Source organism: Aphelocoma coerulescens, unplaced genomic scaffold, assembly GCF_041296385.1.
Source record: "Aphelocoma coerulescens isolate FSJ_1873_10779 unplaced genomic scaffold, UR_Acoe_1.0 HiC_scaffold_56, whole genome shotgun sequence".
Taxonomy (NCBI): Eukaryota; Metazoa; Chordata; class Aves; order Passeriformes; family Corvidae; genus Aphelocoma; species Aphelocoma coerulescens.
This window is the reverse complement of record NW_027183905.1, coordinates 1,778,465-1,795,661: the sequence shown is the minus strand read 5'-3', so window position 1 is coordinate 1,795,661 and position 17,197 is coordinate 1,778,465. Positions and strand designations below refer to the sequence as shown.

The 17,197-nt window shown below is 56.0% G+C and overlaps 1 pseudogene; it reads right to left on the bottom strand.

Moving 5' to 3' along the window:
- The window catches only part of LOC138101861 (zinc finger protein 850-like), a 192,789-nt pseudogene that overhangs the window by 62,454 nt on the left and 113,138 nt on the right, over positions 1–17,197 (bottom strand).

Genomic DNA, 17,197 nt, shown 5'->3' with positions numbered 1-17,197 from the left:
CCATGGACACAATGCTCCTTCCAAGCAGGGCCTGAGAACAGGAGTGGCTCCATGCTCAGAGCTTTGTTTCTGTGTTGTTTTATGAGATGCAGAAGAAAGAGCCTCTGAAGTGAACGGCCTGCCAGTGTCACTGCACTTCCACTCTGCTCTTGTCCTCTGACCTGCTGTTGTGGGACTCTCTGTCTTTTTTGATTTGATTTGCTGTTCTCGGCTTTGCCTTGAACCATTTGCCCGGAGCTTGTCTGCACTGCACTCCTGGCCTGGCACAGCAAAGCTGCTGCTGGCAGAATTCTAAACTGTCCTTTCTTGTGGGATTGTGTATTCCGGCCATGGATTTCCACCCTCGTGTTTCTTGCTCTCTCTCAGTGTCTGCAGGGCCTGGATTTCCTCCACTCAAACCGGGTGATCCACAGAGATCTGAAGAGCTCCAACATCCTTCTGGCAACGGACGGCTCTGTCAAGCTGGGTGGGTGTTCCTGGTCAGGCACGGCGCTCCCGGGCTGCGGGTGTGGGGCTGCTTCCCAGTGACGGCCAGAGCCCCACAAGTGCTGCTGGTGGCGGTGCCCGGCCCCTGCTGCCAGCTGAGAGCGGCTGCCCCATGCAGAGAGCTGAGGAGAGGAGCAGGGTGTCAGCAGTGGCTTTGCTCTGGGTGTGGCCCTTGCAGAGGGGCGGGAGTTGGAATCTGAAGCTTCAAGGGAATCACTAAAAGCCACTGCATGAAAGCTGAGGGTTCCTTTAAGGATCCACTTCCATCTTGCCTTGGCTACAGCCCTGCGGACTTTTCCAGCTGGATTCAGCAGTGCATTCTCAGACTGAGAGTGGGCAATCTTTGTGCTTGGTTTCCTCATTCCAGCTGCCTTTGACAGTGTTTGTTTCTGTCCTCCGCTGATTTTGGCCTCTGCGCTCAGCTGAGCCCTGAGCAGGAGCAGTGCAGCTCCATGGTGGGCACTGCTCACTGGATGGCCCCAGAGGTTGTGACCAGTTCTCCTTATGGCCCCAAGGTGGACATCTGGTCCTTGGGCATTGTGACCATCGAGATGGTGGAAGGAGAACCTCCTTACTTCAAGCACACGGCGGCCATGGTAAGAGGCAAATTTCCCAGAGTTTGCAGAGGCCTGTGAGCACAGAGGGACCCGCCCTGGGAGGAGCAGACGGAGGGCTCTGCCCATCGGGAAGGGAATTCCCAGAGGATTCAAGCCTGAGCACAGATGAATATTCTGCAGTCTCCAGAATTTGCTTTGGGTTTTAAGTTGTTGCAGCTCTTCTGTCTGCAAGGATGACCTGAAAACATGAAGCCAGAGCATCAGCTCTAATCTTATCTTGCAGAAAACCCCAGACCAACCCCAAACCCCACACCCAAACCCAACAAGTTTTCTGAAGGAGTTTCTGAAAGAGGTTCTGCGAGATGAACTCCCCCTGACTCTTCTCACTGGGAAACTTGTCTAAAACATGAAGATGATTGTTTAACATCCCCATAGTCTAACATATTTCTTTCCTCGCCCAAGCTACTTTCTCCATGTCACCAAGGCTGAGCTTTCAGCAACCCAAACCTCGGGTTCCTTGCCTGGCAGTTTCTGGGATGGAACATCTTGAATGCATTTACTTGAGTGTCAGTGGCACTGCAGGGATGCATTTGATGTAAGAATCCTTGGAAATACCACAGGCAGACCACAGTGACTCTTGCAAATGGCCTGTAAAGCTGGTGTCCGTATTTGGAGAAGCAAAATGGGTTATTTCTGATGGAGGTTCCAACTAACAAAGTCAGCCAATGACATTGGCTCTCAAGGCAAGATCATCTGGATGTTGGAATGGCTGTGGCTGCAGCAGCGTTTGGCTTTTTTGGTTGGCATAGAAAAATGAGCTCTGAGCAGCATCTCTGCCAAGGAGGAAAGTGTCCCTGGAGACTGGGGCTGAGAAACCGGGGTCGCTGTGAGCACTCGTGGGTGTGAAGGAAGCTGGCAGAGCTTTTTCAGAAGTGTTTGCTTTTCGCGCAGGCTCGCTGTCTGATCCGGCAGAACGGGACCCCGCAGCTGCAGGAGCCCAGGCGCCTGTCGGCTCTGCTGCGGGACTTCCTGGAGTGCAGCCTGGAGCCGGACGAGGAGCGGCGCTGGTCTGCCCAGGAGCTGCTGCAGGTGGATGCGAAGCAGCTGCAGGGGAAAGAGCAGCGCGAGGGAGGGGTTTTCTCGTGGGGCCCCCTCCAATAGTGTCCAGTCTCGCTGCTTTTCACATGCAAAGCCAGCAGAATCCTCGCCTGGTTTGGCTTGGCAGGGTCCTTTCCTGGTCGTCTGGACCAGGTGCCCCACAAGGAGCAGGGACATCTTCAAGCAGATCAGGTGGCCCCGAGCCCTCCCTGACCTGAGCCTGGATGTTTCCAGGGAGGAGGCACCTCCCACATCTCTGGGCACCCTCTGCCAGTGTTTCCCCACTCTTCTGATAAAAAACTTCTGCCTCAGATCTAATCTGAGCCTGCTTCCCTCTCCTGAGTTTCAAACCATTCCCCTTTGTCCTGTTGCAACAGAGCCTGTGAGGAACTTGACTTGGGAAGGTAACAGTTGATTTCTTTCTTTTTCATCCTTTGGGCAGCACCCATTTTTATCATCAGCCAAGCCTCTCTCCAGCCTGAGCCCTCTGATTGCTGCAGCAAAGCAATTGAAGGAGCAGCGGAGGACCTGAAGCACCTGGGGCCAGCTTTTTGTTATAGTAGTTAGGACAAGTGGTTAGTTACGGTAGTTAGCACTGCTAGTTAGTTATGGTGGTTAGGACAGCCTGGTAGTTATGGCGGTTTTTTGAATAAAAGCTCTGTTAAACCTCAAGTCCCTTGACGTGTCCCTTCCTTGTTCCCCCGTGGCTCAGCTGCCCAGAGCAATGAGAGGGGAGAGCGGGCCCAGCCTTGCCCAGAGCTGAGCCCCAGCAGAGCCCCGGCAGAGCCCAGAGCAGCCTCAGCATCGGCAGAGTCAGCCTGGAAGGAGGCGCCTGGAGCCTTCTCGACTGCAGCCGACTCTTGTTTACAAACCGCGTGGGGTGGGAAATGCCACTGGTTCTGCAAGAGGGCAGAGGGGGCCCGGGGAAGGCCCAAGTGCTCCAGGCGAGGCAAAAACCCGCCCAATGCTGGAGAAAAACCACGCCTTTTTCCCCTCCCACGTCAGCCAAAATATTGAATCCTAACCCAAGTCAAACGGGGCAGGGGAGGAGCCCAGGCCCTTCTGCCCCTGCAAACCAAAGCGTCCCTTGCACGGCTCTGAGCCCCGGTGGTCCCGCGGGCGTTGGTTTCTGTCGGGCTCGCTGCCGCCAGCCCAGGCCCAGCCCGGGACAGGGCGGGCGCTGGAGGCTGCGGGCGGGGAGATGCGATCCCGGGACACGCATTCGGTGGCACCTGCGAGCGCAAGCAGGGGAGGGGCTCCGGCAGTGACGGGGGAAAGGAATAAGGTGAATGTGACTTAAACAAACGAAGCCCGTGAATCTGCTTTAGATAGGGCCAGGGAGCTGTAGGTAGGAAGGAGTGAAAGAAACTATCACTTCCAGAAAATGTTACTGATTGCCATGAACTGCTGCTCAGCCAAGGCCGTGTCAAATTCCTGAACTAAAAGAAGAAGAACAAAGATTCAATGGAGTTATTAATATTGCTTTGTTCTACTAAAACAAACAAAACGGGTGTGTGCATATTGGAGGGCAGATCGGGAAGTCTGAACCTTCCAAGGAACAGTCCCGGGGACAGAGCAGCCACCTCTGTCCTACCCACAGCAGCTGGGACGAGCCAGCGCTGCTCCGGCACCGGCTCCTGCCGAGGCATCAGCGGCAAGGAGAGCGCGGGCAGCCGCTCCCGCAGCGCCCTCACGCCAGGGCGAACACGGCGCCCACACGGCACAACGAACCCGCCCCAGCCCCCTGCCGCCCCCTCCGCCCGCAGCCAGCCCCGAGCCCCGCCAGAACCGAGCGCGGCTCCCACCTGCGCTGGGGCCGCCTCCGAGCTCGCCGCCACCTCAGTGGTGGTTCCCAGTCACCCCCAGTATGATCTCATTCACTCCCAGCATCATCCCAGTCGCTTACAGTCACTCCCACTGTGTTTTCAGTATGGTCCCAGTCACTCCCAATAAGATCCCAGTTGCCTGCAGCGTGGTCCCAGTGGCTCCCAGTCACACCCAGGATGGTTGCTTTCACTCTCAGTAAGTGTCCAGTGTGGCTCCAGTCATTTCCAGTATGAACCCAGTCACTCCCTGTATGATTGTATTTGCACCCACTGTGGTCCCAGTTGCTCCCAGTGTCTTGGTTTGAAAGACAGGTGTCTGCCAAGGAAGGCAGGAGTCTCTCCTGAAATGGAAGAAAAAAAAAATTGCAACCCCCTTCCCTCTGAATTATTATAATTTTGAAATTTAGGAGCTTTATAGGCAAAGATATGAGGAACAGGAATAACAGGGTAATATATACTAATATATATACTATAATATATAATATATAATATGTAATTTATACTAATATATATCTGTATGTGTATAACCAGTCAAACAAACAGCAATAACTATGACAGTAACAGCAAACAATCACAAACCCAGTCCCAGCCTTCTCGGCTGTCAGGCCCTTTCCCCTCGGGTGCAGTTCCGCTCGCAGCCGGCAGGGGCGCTGGCGGCTCCCGGTGAGCAGGGCAGGTGCGATGGTTCCCCCGCGGCTGCAGGGGGAGCTCCGGAGCGAGCTCGGGGAGCACGCGGCACTGGCGGCCTGCGATCCCGGGAAGGGATGGAACAAAGATTTCAAAAACCCCCTGGACAGCCGATCCCGGTGTCTGGCCGGACCCTCAGGAACAGCAGGCTGGAACAGCAGGGACGAGCACAAATCCCGGGTTTCAGACGAGATGTATCGACCTCCGGAGCTGCGGTGGGAACCCCCGGAGGTCTCGGCAGGCAGGGCGAGTGGGGCTACAGAGTAGCAAAGGCTCGAAGCAACAGCAGGGGTGGGGCGGCCACAGCCTGGCTCCCAGCAGAGCAGGGAAGGTGGGCTTGGGATCCTGGGGTATCTCCGGTAGAAGGAAAGCAGCTGAAGAAGCAGCCTCTCTCTCCATCCAAACGCCAGGAAACTGACTGCCCGCAAACCCAGGTGAAAGTGATGCACCCCTGCCGCTATTACCAGGTCCTTTGTTTTCCTTAAGCACCCAGTAATTTGTCCCCCTGGCAACATCTATGGGGAAAATTCCTTTAAGAGAAAAAGAAATAGGAGAAGAACTGCTAAAACCCCAACATTATCCACCCCAAATTTTTCCCATACTAACACGTTACATGAAACTGAACCCTTTTAACCATATAAATACATGCATCACGCGAATTATATACATATATACATGCTGATGCTGATTCAAATACAGAGCCATGGGTAGTTCACCCTAAAACAAGGTCCCCTTGAGGTATGCATCAGGTCTCTCCATTCTTTTGCATCACCCACCAGGAGCACCCTAGTCCCTGAGCAAAGACAACCCCACGGATGGGTTTGTCTTTGCTTGAAGCAGAATTAACCCAAACAGTTTTTCCAAGCATACCTCTCATGTGCACCACTGGAACCTTATCCCCGTCTGTTGTTTGTAGGGGTTCGGATTGGGCAGGGCCTGCTCGGCTGGTGGAGCCTCGGGTGTTAACTAACCTGGTGGCTCTTGCTAAATGCACCTCCCAGTTTTTGAAAGTCCCCCCACCCAGTGCCTTCAAGGTGGTTTTAAGCAGTCCATTACACCGCTCAAGCTTCCCAGCTGCTGGTGCATGGTAAGGGATGTGGTACACCCACTCAATGCCATGTTCTCTAGCCCAGGTGTTTATAAGGCTGTTCTTGAAATGAGTCCCATTGTCAGACTCAATTCTCTCAGGGGTGCCATGCCTCCAAAGGACTTGCTTTTCGAGGCCCAGGATGGTGTTCCGGGCAGTAGCGTGAGGCACAGGGTAGGTCTCCAGCCATCCTGTGGTGGCTTCTACCATTGTGAGCACATAGCGCTTGCCTTGGCAGGTTTGAGGCAGTGTGATGTAATCAATCTGCCAGGCCTCCCCATACTTGTATTTGGACCACCGCCCACCATACCACAGGGGCTTCACTCGCTTGGCCTGCTTGACCGCACCGCATGTTTCACAATCATGGATCACCTGGGAGATACTGTCCATGGTTAGATCCACCCCTCGATCTTCTGCCCACTTATAGGTGGCATCTCGGCCCTGATGGCCTGAGGCATCATGGGCGCATCGAGCTAGGAACAACTCTCCTTTATGTTGCCAATCCAAGTCTATCTGGGACACCTCTATTTTCACAGCCTGATCTACCTGTTTGTTGTTACGATGTTCTTCATTAGCCCGGCTCTTGGGGACGTGAACATCTACATGACGGACTTTCACAGACAGTTTCTCTACTCGAGTGGCAATGCCTTTCCACTCCTCAGCAGCCCAGATTGGTTTTCCACTGTGCTGCCAGTTTGCCTTCTTCCACCTTTCCAGCCAACCCCACAGAGCATTGGCTACCATCCATGAATCAGTGTAGAGGTAGAGCTTTGGCCATTCTCTCTTTCAGCTATGTCAGGACCTAACTGGACAGCTTTGAATTTGGCAAATTGGCTCGATCCACCTTCTCCTTCAGTAGCGTGTGCAACTTGTCATGTGGGGTCCATACAGCGGCTTTCCATTTCCAGCCAGCACCTACAATTCGGCAGGAACCATCAGTGAAGAGGGCGTATTGTCTTTCACTCTCTGATTGCTCGTTATATGGTGGGGTTTCTTGGGCACGTGTCACTTGCTCCGCTTCTTCTTCAGAAGATAACCCAAAAGTCTCACCTTCCGGCCAGTTCGTAATTATTTCCAAGATCCCAGGGCGATTCGGGTTTCCAATTCAGATGCGCTGCATGATGAGGGCAATCCATTTGCTCCAAGTAGCGTCGGTGGTGTGATGCATGGAAGGAACCTTTCCTTTGAACATCCACCCCAGCACCGGTAGTCGGGGCGCCAGGAGGAGCTGTGCCTCTGTGCCGATTACTTCTGAGGCAGCTTGGACTCCTTCATAAGCTGCCAAGATCTCTTTCTCTGTGGGAGTGTAGTTGGCTTCAGACCCTCTGTAGCTTCAGCTCCAGAATCCCAGTGGTCGGCCCCGAGTCTCACCAGGCACCTTCTGTCAGAGGTTCCAGGACAGACCATTGCTCCTGGCTGCAGAGTAGAGCACGTTCTTCACCTCTGGTCCTGTCCTGACTGGGCCAAGGGCTACGGCATGAGCAATTTCCTGCTTGATCTGGGCGAAGGCTTGCTGCTGTTCAGGGCCCCATTGGAAATCGTTCTTCTTGCGGGTAACCAGGTAGAGAGGGCTCACGATCTGTACTCAGGAATGTGCATTCTCCAAAAGCCTATGGCACCTAGGAAAGCTTGTGTTTCCTTCTTGTTGGTCGGTGGAGACATTGCTGTGATCTTATTGATGACCTTGGTGGGAATCTGATGTCGTCCATCTTGCCACTTTACTCCCAGGAGCTGGACCTCTCGGGCAGGTCCCTTGACTTTGCTCTTCTTGATGACGAAACCAGCTTCCAGGAGAATTTGGATGATTGTTTCTCTCTTTCTCAAATACCTCCGATGCCATGTTCCCCCACATGATGATGTCATCAATGCACTGCAGATGTTCTGGGGCCTCACCCTCTTCCAGTGCAGCCTGGATCAGTCCATGGCAAATGGTGGGACTGTGCTTCCACCCCTGGGGCAGTCAGTTCCAGGTGTACTGCACACCCCTCCAGGTGAAGGCAAACTGAGGCCTGCACTCTGCTGCCAGAGGAATGGAGAAAAATGCATTAGCAATGTCAATAGTGGCGTAGCACTTTGCTGCTTTGGACTCCAGCTCATACTGGAGCTCCAACATGTCCGGCACAGCAGCGCTCAGTGGTGGAGTCACTTCATTCAAGGCACGATAGTCCACAATCTCCATTCCCCGTCAGACTTGTGCACAGGCCAGATGGGGCTGTTGAAGGGTGAGTGGGTCTTGCTGACCACCCCTTGGCTCTCCAGCTTGCAGATCATCTTGTGGATGGGGATCACAGCATCTCGATTTGTCTGATACTGCCGGCCGTGCACTGTCGAGGTGGCAATTGGCACTCGTTGCTCTTCCACTTTCAGGAGACCAATTGCAGAGGGATTTTCTGATAGTCCAGGCAGGGTGTTCAATTGCCTAATGCCCTCTGCCTCCACAGTAGCACTCCCAAATGCCCACCTGAGTCCTTTCAGGTCTTTGTAATACCCATTCTGGAGGATGTCTATGCCCAGAATACACGGGGCCTCTGGGCCAGTCACAATTGGATGCTTTTGCCACTCCTTCCTAGTCAGGCTCACCTCAGCTTCCAACAACGTCAAATCGTGTGATCTCCCGGTCACCCCAGTGTTGGATACAGGTTCTTCCCCCACATGTCCCAATGGCATTAAAGTACACTGTGCTCCAGTGTCAACCAATGCATCATATTTTTGTTGCTCTGATGTGCCAGGCCATTGGATCCACACCGTCCAGAAAAGCTGGTCCTCCCGTACCGCCTCCTCGCTAGAGGGAGGGCCCCTCTAGACCTGGTTATCATTCTTTCCCTGGGCATACATGCTAGAGGTCCCTTCAAGGAGATCCAACATATCATCCTCCCTTCTGTAATACCTGGCAGCTCGGTCACGGGAAGCTGAGGCTACTTTCACCTTAGCAGAACCCCCTTGGTTAGTGCCTCCCTCCTTGAGTTCACGCACCTGTATTGCCAGGACAGAAGTGGGTTTCCCATCCCACCTTCTCCTGTCTTCCCCATGCACGCACAGAAAAAACCACAGCTCAGCTCGTGGGGTGTACCCTCTCTTTCTAGCTGGGGGACTTGGGGGCTCTGACTTGGGGGCCTGTGACTCGCACTGGTGCCACACTGACCTTCCTCATCTCCTCCCTCATCTCCTCCCTCATTTCCTTCCTCATCTCCTTCATCTCCTCTTTGAGGTCCTGGACCACAGCAGAGACATGAGCTTTCAGCGGACCATTGACCATACTGTCATAATTCCTGAGCTTGTTGGTGACAGAGCCACTGTTTCTCAGTTATTGTCAGCATCAATCGTTGCAATGAAGGTGGTGTATTGCGGTGGCCCTAGCTTTGCCAGGTTCCACATCATCTGTCCTGTGCACCTGACCTTATCGGGGTCATTACCATGCTGTCCATCCCTCCCAAAGAGTACCTCTAATACTGCCACCTCTCTTAGCTGCTGGATCCCTTCCTCGAGTGTCTTCCACTGCATTCTATGATGGTACTCCTGCATTCTGTCTTTGTGAATGAACCTTTCTCTCACACTCATTAAGAGCCGCTCCCAGAGAAAAAGGGGTTCTGGCTCCCACACAAATATCTGGTCCACACCTGGGTTCTGGGTCAGCGATCCCAGATACCTTGCCTCACCGCTATCCAGTTGCACACCTGTGCCCATAAGGCCCCAAACCCGAAGCAGCCAGGTTGTATAAAGCTCACGCCCCCTTCGCACAATGTCTTTTCACATATTACAGAGACTATCGTACGACAGGGACTCATTGATAATTTCCAGCTCGGGCTCTCCTGCTGGTTGTGAGGGCCCTGGTTCCCCATCATCATTAACTGGTCGTACTGATTTGGTCTTCTACTTCCTCCTCTGCACAGGGGCGACTGCTGCTGGCTGTGATTGTCCTTGTGATTCAGCTGGAGCCTGGACGGCTGTTGTTGTTTTGTTTGACTGGTTATATATCTATATATATATATATAGTAAAGAACTGTTATTCCTATTTCCCACATCTTTGCCTAAAGACCCTTGATTTCAGAATTATAATAACTCAGGGGGAAAGGGGTTGTATCTGCCACTTCAAGGGAGGCTTCTGCCTTCCTTAGCAGACACCTGTCATTCAAACCGAGACACAAGGCCACGCAGCTTTACACAGAAATTCATACATCGATAAAACTGTACAACGGGATGCAGGTTTACACAGAAAGTGATACACAGGAAAACACAACAATCTGTGCTGTGTGAATACACTGACTTCTGTATAAAAATGGCTCCACGCAGCGGGAACCGATCCAGAACTGTGCGATTACCAAAGGACCCATTGACACTTCCATACCCTAGGAACTAAAGACACGGGACTGTAGAGCTCTCCCACTCCGTACATTCCTGTCTGGTGGTGACTTTATGATGTGTATCCCCTATCGCTGCTCTCTGCCCAGAAATCAATCCTGTGCCTTTCTGTGCCTTTAAACTGAGCCTGACGGGGGAGAGAGAAAACACCGAGCGAACTTTTCAAAGCGGTTGTTCAAGGACACAGACACACACTCCTCTGCGTTCTGCTGCGGCAGCGAGAAGAGCGGAGGGAGCGCCCTGCTTGCTTTCCAGCGCGCTTTCGGCTCCTTTTCTCCGGAGGGAGACGGAGAGTTGAAGTTTGTTTTCCTGGGACTTGGGCTTTTTCCCTTCTTCTCTTCTGGACTGTTTCAACATCAGAACACACCGGGAGAATTTTCCACCAAGGCCCTGGAGGACACCAACCCAGCTCCAAGGAGGAGGAGAGAGAGCACACCTACAGAAGGACTCTGAAATCTTCCCAGGTTTCTCTCCACAGCGAGAGGTTTTAGTATTCAGCATTATTATCCTTTTCCTGTGTGTTTGTTAAATAAATAGGTTCTTTTTCTCTTTCACTTTCCTCAGAGGAAAATATTTTTTGGCAGACCTGGTGGGAGAGGGCTGGTTGTAACCTGCCTTCTGTCAGAGGATATTTTCCTCCAAATTTGTCCAAAGCAGCACACTAAAATAAGTCAGTATTTATTTTGAGGGAAAATGATTTCTAATGGCATTTTGAGGGTCAACAAATACAAAGATAATAATAAGGATAAATATAAAGAAATAAATACAAAGAAATACAAAGAAAATACAAAGAGGTGAAAGAGAACAGGAGCTCACTGGACTGGTCCTTGGCAGCACCTGGGCAGACCCTGCATGAATTTGGCTGCCTGAATGCAGCTCTTGCCTGGGCCCCCTCTGGGTGTCTCTCACAGCACCACAGGGATGCTCCTGCCCCTTCCCTGGTGCCCCAGGGTCCTGCAAGCGCCTTCTGGGGCCACCCAGACACCTCCCTGGGCCTCTGGAGGCCTCGTGGCATGGTGCAGAGAGAGATCAAATCAAAGCTTCCTTGGAAGATGGAGGCAGGAGAATATTGCCCACCATCTTCTTTCCAGCTGCCCTCCACACTCCTGCAAATCCTGCTGGGACACTCAGGCTCTCCATTCCGGGGCTCTGCAGCTCCCATGCAAACCCATCCATCACTGTGTCCCCTCTCACATGGATATCAAGAAAATGACACAGCAATAGCTAGAAAATGTGAACTTGATTAATTTGACTGCTCAGAAATTCTACAGCTGGGGGTTGATTGGAAGACTACAGGGTGAGAACCTTATGCCTCCAAAAAGGGTCAAGAGTTTGGAACTGGAACACTCAGGGAAACTTCAGCTTCTGGGGGAAAAGGTGCCCTTCCTCCTCTCTCCCTTTGCTTTATACATCTGAGCTGGAGTCATATGGTTGGAACATCCCCTTGGCTGATTTGGGTCCACTGGCCTGGCTGTGTCCCCTGCCAGGATCCTGCCCGCTCCCATCCCCTCTGATGGGGGAAGGAATGGCAGAGGGACAGCGCTGCTGGGCAGTAGCCAGAACACCGCTCTGTTACCAGCACCCGTCCAGCTACCAATGCAAAGCGCAGCCCTGGAAGGCCCGTGAACTTTCCCTCAGGCAGACCCAACACACGGGACTTGAGCTGCCAGCGGCCCAGGTCACCCTCTGCCAGCCCCGCTCCTTGGACCTTGTCTCCCCCTGGAGCAGACACAAAGTGTTTCTGCTGCTCCCCCTCCTGCACAAATCCACAGAGAGCTGGGATTTTTCCAAGTCTCGTGTCTCCGTTGTGCCGTATTCCCAAAGAAGCAGCAGCCCCTCCCGATGAACACGACAGGTTGCACGGATGCTTGTCAGCTCCACTGCCTGCCTGGAAATCTGGAAACTGCTTCTAAATGCTGCTCCCTTCAGCTCTGGGGCACCGACTGACACAGAGCTGGGAAACAAATCCCCTGGCTGCTGGCTGACAAGGTGAGTTCCGCCAGAGTCAGAGCTCTGTGGGAAATCTCTATCCACGCCTCTCCTTTGAATAGATCCGCACAGGGGGTGCGCAGGGACGTGTCCTGTATGGAAAGGAAGGAGTGTGCCAGCACTGTGGCTGACACTTTCCCTCTCCATGTGCGTTCCACAGCCACGGGTACACAGACGTGATGGAAACCCTCGCACAGCCAGAGCCTTCTGTCCCTGCAGAACGGAGCCGGCGGGTGGGGGCGGTTGGTGGGCAGCGAGTCCCGGACAGCGGGCGAGATCCGGCTCCACAGCTGCCAGGCCCTGCTAAGGCTTAATGCTGCCTCCTCGACAACAGGAAAGGCCTTCAGCCTCGTCCCTGCCCAGAGGGGCAGTGCTGGCCTGGCTGCACAGCTCGTTTTCCCCACAGGTTGCAGGAGATGAGATCACAACGCTTGCAAACACCGACTGCGAGCCACAGCTCTGGGTGCTCACCATGAACCTCAGCTCTGCCAGCGCTGTCTGCCCCAGGCTCCAGGGGATGCAGTGGGAGCCCGGCTGGGCTCTGCCCTGGGGCCATCCTCCAGGGACAGCTGCACACAGGGAGCATTTGGTTGCCACAAAGAGCCAGGCCATGGCTGCAGGGAGCTGCTCCAGGTGTGGCCTGCACTGCTGTGTGCTGCGCTCTGGGGCTGCTGCTCCCCGCAGAGGGAACTGCACTGGGGTGCCAGAGGAGACAGAGAAGCTCCAGCTTAAGCCTAACTGGGCTGGGTGGCTGGGCTGGGAAGAGTGGCGAGGGTCAAGGGCATGCACAGAGCTCATCCTGCTCTGTGAAGAATGAGGAAAAGGGAGTGGGAACCCAGCAGTGAGCAGAGCTGAGGCCTGGAGAGCAGCTCTGAATGACCCCCAAATCTCACCAGAGCTCTGAGACATTGCTGTTCTTCAGCCAGTGACAACATGAGTCCCTAAACCTGGGGCTCACTCGTGGCCAGGGGCATCAAGGAAGGCTACAGTGCAATGGGGACTGCGGTGAGCTGGGAACTCACTGGGGGAAAGAGGGAGCACTTGTGGAGCAAAAGGCAGGTGGGGGAGAAAACTGTTCAGAGAAAGCTGAGCTTCAGCTTGAGCAAGCTGAAAAATGGCATTGGGGGTCATCCCAGACTGATTTCATTTCAGAAGTTACTGAACAAGTTTGTTATTGGGGGGGTGTCATATTTTCCCCTGGAGGTGCACGCTCTGCAAACTTGAGCTGCACTGCCGAGCTGCTCAAGCACGTCTCTGCTGCAGGTCACGGCGTTTCTTCTTTGGCTTCTCGTGGCCCCGGGGCTGAGCCGCAGCAGAGCCCTGGCGGAGCCCAGAGCAGCCTCAGCATCCACAGAGCCCGGCTGCAAGGAGAGAAAGCAGAAAGCGCCCGTCAGCTGAAGGCTCCCGTCCCCCTTGTCCCAGCCGCCCGCGGTGCCCAGGCCGTGCTGGCCGCGCTCAGAGCGCTGCCCAAAGCTGCCCAGCATTGCTGCCTCTGGCAGGAGAGCAGGAGGGCAGGACACGTGCCCAGCCTGCAGCCAGCCGTGGCACAGCCACCTCCTCAGCAGCTGCCCAGAGCGGGATGCTGCTGCGCTCGCTGCCGTCTCCCAAAAGCCCTTATCCCAGCCGTGCCAAGAGGACGGGCACCCACCTCACGCCTCCTGCCACCAGAAGAAAAGCTGCTCCCAAACGGTGTCCTCAGTCCTTCTCCAAGGGCACGTCCCATCCACGCCACAGCTGCTCCCAAGCACTTCGCCATCCGGACCAGACAGCACCTAGAACGCTTCCTTTGGAAAAACAAACCATAAATCAATGAAAAGAGATTACAGACAAAAAGGGAAAACAAGGAAAAAGGTAAAAAATCTTCTCTCTGCTGGGGCCTTGAGGAAGGCCCAAGCCTGCCATGCGAGGGAAAAACCCACCCACGGGCCAGGGCAGCCCACGCTTTCTGCTTTCCCCCTGCACTGCCCCCAAAAGTCATGCTGAGCCCAAAGCCAACAAGGGCAGTGGAGCAGCCCAAGCCCTTCCTTGCCTGCAGAGCAAAGCAGCCCATGCACAGCTTCTGGTGTCCAACCTCTGCTCCCACCATGGGGCTTTGTTTGTGTCGGGCTGGCTGCCCCAGCCCCAGCCCCAGCGCGGGCCACGGTGGGTGCTGGGGGCTGTTGGCAGGGCCAGGAGCAGACTCCCAGTTCAAAACCAGCCCAGCCCATCCCCCCAGCCCTGCCAAAAAGCAGCTTGGCAGCCGACTGAAGAATCGGTTGCATCTGCCCCAGCAAAGGGGGGAACCTTTGCTTCCCGGCCAGGCTGTGCAATGCACAAATCTGGGAGCATCCCCCTGCGTGTGGACTCATCTGCAAATTCGCTGTGGAGCCTGGCTTTGGAGAAGGTGCCACAATTGAAGTCCATCATCTTCAGCTTGCCAGGTGGAGGAAGAGCTTGTCATCCTTGATGTCACCCTCCATGTCTCCAGCAGCAGCAGCCGCACCTGGCACAGCTTCTCCAGGGGCTCCTTCTTCCCTGGGGCTGGAGCAGGCTGTCAGTGCTCTGCCCAGGGCCCCGGCTGTCGCTGAAGAAGGACAAGCAAAAGCAGCTGGCATGGGGGCCACCAGTGCTGGGAAGAGCAGCTCAGCTCCAGCAGCAGGGCTGCGCGTGCCCAGCTGAGGAGCCCTGCGCAGCGATTCAGGCAGGACAAAAACTCTGCCTTTCTTTGCTGCTTCTTGCCAAGGCGCGTGTGCAGCTGGAACTTACCGGCTCCCTGGGTCAAAGCGTGCGTGTGGCTCTCTCCCTTCCCCTATGGCACGCGAATATCCTGCATCCAAGTATCACAGGACAGGTCTTCTAATGAGGGCCTTTCCGAGGACAGCACGGATAAACACCGTCGGATGAGATTCTGGCACTCTGCGGAGTGAAAGCAGAAAGCACCAGTCAGTTGCAGAAGGCTCCTGTCCGCTTTGCCTCACTCTTGCCATGGCCAGGCCGTGCTGCGTGTGCTCAGGGCTGTGCCTAAACTTTGCCATCAATTCTTTCTTTTGGAGGAGAGCAGGAGAGCAGGACATTGCCACCTGCTCAGCAGCTGCCAGTGCGGGATGCTCCTGAGCCCGCTGCTGTCTCCCAGCACTGCTATTCCCCCCGTGCTGCTGAGACGAGGATCCACCTGGAGAGAGCCGTCGTGGGAGCGAGAGCCGGCCCCAGGTGCTGTTCCAGCCCCTCCTGAAAGGGTGCTCCCCGCAGACCATCTGGTGCAGCACGATGCCCAGGGACCAGACGGTCGCTGCCTCGCCGTAGTACCAGCCGAACTGGGTCCATTCCGGGGGGCTGTAGGACGGTGTTCCTATGGAATAGAGATGGAGTTCTTCAGGGGGACGCTGCCTGCTCCCAGAGCCTCGCCCCAGCTTCCCTGGGCATGCGGGGGCCGCAGCAGCGGCAGGCGGCGTGACCCGCTGCCCTCTGGCCAGCACCTGGGACTTGCGTACAAACTGGGGGTTGGAAAAGAAGCCACTGGTGTTGCAAGAGGGCAGCGGAAGCCCTGGCAAGGCCCGAGCATTCCATGCAAAGGAAAAACCCACTTGGTGCTGGGGAAAAACCACGCTTTCATCCTCCCTGCCTGCACTGCCCCAGAAACCATTCTTAAGCCAAGGCAACCACGGGCAGCAGAGCAGTCCGAGCCCTGTCTCACCTGCACACCAAACGGGCTGGAGCACAGGTTCTGGCCCCCCCTCTCTGCTACCCCCACCCACGGGTGTTTCTGTGGCGCTGGCTGCCCCAGCCCCAGCGCCAGTCCTGGGCAGAGTGGCTGGCGAAGGCTGCCAGCAGGGCTGGAAGATGGCCCCTCAGCCAGCGCCGCTCAAAAGCAGCTCAGCTGAAGACTCCGGCTGCCATGACTGGCAGCAAAAGGGAGAATCCCCCCTGCCACAGCCGGCTTGGGCTGTGAGATGTTGGGCTGTGAGATGTTGGGCTGTGAGATGTTGGGCCGTGAGATGTTGGGCTGTGAGATGTTGGGCTGTGAGATGTTGGGCCATGAGATGTTGGGCTGTGAGATATTGGGCTGTGAGATGTTGGGCTGTGAGATGCCACTACCAGGAGCCTCCCCCTGCGTGGGCTCACCTGCAAAGCTGGTGTAGGCTGCGGCTTGCAGGTAGGTGCCACAGCCAAAGTCGATGAGTTTGGCCTGCCCGGTGGCCAGGTCAACCAGGATGTTCTCCGGTTTGATGTCCCGGTGCAGGACCCCGCAGCTGGTGCAGTGCCGCACGGCCTCCAGCACCTGGCGGAACAGGTGTCGCGCCACCTCCTCGCACAGGAAGCCCCGTGCCCGAATGAAGCGAAGGAGGTCCTGACACCGCTCCGGGCGCTCCAGCACCATCACCACGTTGCTGGGGAGCTCCAGCCACTCGTGGAGCTGGACGATGCCAGGGAAGCCAGCGGACACCTTGTCCAGCAGCACGATCTCCAGTGGTGCTCGGGTGCCGTCGGGCTGCGGGAGGAGCACGATGCCGTCAGCGGGGCTGATGCCGTGCCGGGGCTCGGGAAGCCCTCAGCCAGCCGGGGACGCTCTGCGCGCTCCGCTGGCCCCACGGCCGCTCTCCCTCGAGGCGTTCTGGCGGCTTCCACCCTGCCGGGCCTCGGCTCATCCCCGCCCGTCGCGCCCCGGCTTCTCCCGCTGCCCCTCGCTCACTCACCAGCTCGCCCCAATGGCCGATGCGGTTCCGCGGCACCCGTTTGATGGCCACCTGCAAGGCAAGGGGAGCAGCGGGCTGAGCTCGCCGCCCGCCGTGCCCAGCCCCATGCTCCTTCTCCTCCTCCTTTGCCCCCGGCCTCCTGCGCCCGCCGCCGGCCCCGCCACTCACCGGGGCGCCGTCCGAGAGCCGCGTGGCCGCGAAGACGCTGCCGAAGCCGCCGCGCCCCAGCAGCGAACCCAGCCGGTAGCGCTCCTTCAGGCCCTGCTGCGCCTTCCGCGCCCGCGAGACGCGGCCGTCAGCGCTCGGCCCGGGGCCAGGAACGGCCCCCGAGCGCCGCTCAACCGCCCCGGGCCGGCCATCCGCACATGGGGGCTCTTTTGGAGGGGCCACCGGCGGCTCGGGGCCGGCGGCCGCGCTCAAGAGCGGCGGAGCTCG